This window comes from Myotis lucifugus, unplaced genomic scaffold (genome assembly GCF_000147115.1).
Source record: "Myotis lucifugus unplaced genomic scaffold, Myoluc2.0 scaffold_699, whole genome shotgun sequence".
NCBI lineage: Eukaryota > Metazoa > Chordata > Mammalia > Chiroptera > Vespertilionidae > Myotis > Myotis lucifugus.
Window position 1 is genome coordinate 179,613 of NW_005871747.1, and position 2,214 is coordinate 181,826.

Here is a 2,214-nt window from a genome sequence, read left to right on the forward strand (position 1 = left end):
TTAGTTCCCTTTGCCCCTAGGAGGATGTATCCGTAAACATATTGCAACTAGAGATGTTCTGAGATTTGCTGCCTAATGGTTTCTTCTAGGATTTTATTTATGACCTTATATTTAATGATCATTTCTCTTGAATAATTGGTGTTTCCTTGCAAAGTAACATTATTATATTAAAATCTTTTTTCTTGAAAATATTAAAGAATTTATTGGAATGTACCCATTATTATATTGAAGATAGTTTTTTCTTGAAAATATTAAAAAATAAAAAATAAATAAAAAATGAAGAAAAAATAGAGACAAAAAAAAAAACTCAAAAGGGAAATAGGTAGCCAAATATTTATATTACTTTACATTCGGCTGCTGCCAACTTATGCCTCATTCCTGCCTCTTCTCCCTCTGCCCCACATGCGAATCTGTCCTGAAATATTGGTCTCCTCTTCATTTGTCAGTTAGAGGTTAAAACCACACAAGTCCCTGAAAGCAGAATTCTTTCCCTCCCCCACCAGCTTGACAAATCAAGTCCCAGAGTCAGTCTCCTTTCCTGGCTCCATCAAAGCAACTCTGACTTCCTGAAGGGCTTCCCTGTGCTTCCCAGAGATTTCAACTCTGTGCACAGTAAACATTCCATGTCCACAGGTGTGTGTGTCATCAGCCTGGACATCTGCACCAAGCTTCTGTGGGTCCCTCTGCCTCTGCCTGGTGTCACATCCTCTCCATGCTATGAGCATGATCACAAGTCAATGACTGTCCCCACCTGGGTTCCTTCTTCTCAGCTTTCAGTTCACATGACTCTTGTGCTCACTGTCCAACATGCTCTTGTCCTTCTGGATGGCTTGGACCCTGAGCTGTGTGGGGCTGAGATGCACTGTTGAGTCAGTAGAGCCTCTGGTTGGATGTAGGTGACGTTGCAGAAGATTTGATCATTAATTGGACTTGGCACACGAGTGTCTGAAGAGACGCTCAGTTTGTCCACCTGAGAAAGTTGCCTCTGTTTACAACAGAATTTCTGACTAAGAGATGTCAGAGGTAAGCACAGAGTCAGGAATCCAGAGGTTCACTAGGGAAACTGTGACATGAAGAGGAAACCACACAGGAAACCAGCCCAAACCTCCAGCTGCACCTGCTGCTGGGATGGTCCTTGTGTTCAGGGACCTTGAGCGCCCCCTGGTGGTCACAGACTCTCCTGCAGGGAGGTTTGTGTCTGGGCTCACACTGACTTCCCCTCACTGTGTCTGTTACACAGTAATACACGGCCATGTCCTGGGCTCTCAGGCTGTTCATTTGCAGATACAGCAGGTTCTGGGCGTTGTCTCTGGAGGTGGTGAATTTTCCCTTCACAGAGTTGGCATAGTATGTGGTACTTCCATCAGGATTATTCGGCATAACCACTCCAGGCCCTTCCCTGGAGCCTGGCGGACCCAGTCCATCGAGGAGCTACTGAAGGTGAATCCAGAGGCTGCACAGGAAAGTCTCAGAGACCCCCCAGGCTGCACAAAGCCTCCCCCAGACTCCACCAGCTGCACCTCACACCGGACACCTGCAAACACAGAGACACCCTGGTCAGGAAACTCTCAAACATCCACTGTTTCTCTCACTCATACCCACTCACATACACAGTGTCTCTAGTTCTCCATAAATTACCTCTTAAAAGAGCCACAAGAAAAACCCAGCTGAGTCCAAACCCCATGGTGAGTGGTCTGTGTTGAATCCTGATCAGGGAATGGGAACACCTGGGGATCCTGGGGCTGGGCTCCTGTCCCAGATCAGCAGGGTCAGGTCTGGGCTGGTTTTTATGAGCAGAATGGACCCTATTTGCATATCCTCCTGCTATATAGGAAGCTCTGGGGGTGGATGCTGATACAAATAACACAGTCCCAGGGAGTCATGTGTCCAAGCGTGCATGTATGTTAAATTATTCCCCACATCTGGGCCTTTGCACTGCCCACTGAGCCCTAATGCTCTAGGTCATCTGTACAAAAAAGAGGATTGAAAATGATAAATTCCTTTGACAGTTTAGGGAAATCTTCAGTCATTATTTCTCAAATAGGGTCTCAATCACTTGCTCCGTGTCTCCTCCTTCTGATACTGCTATCATGGAGATGTTGTTTCATTCCACGTTGCCACAAACTTCCCTAAAACTATCCTCATTATTTTAAATTATTTTTACTTCTTATCAAATTGTGCATTTTTCCCTACTTTTACTTCCAAATCACTGAA

General features: G+C 45.2%; 1 pseudogene; it reads right to left on the reverse strand.

The window, feature by feature from the left end:
- Window positions 1-773: 773 nt before the first annotated feature.
- On the reverse strand, window positions 774-1,747 carry LOC106694880 (annotated as a pseudogene).
- Between the last annotated feature and the right edge of the window lie 467 nt (window positions 1,748-2,214).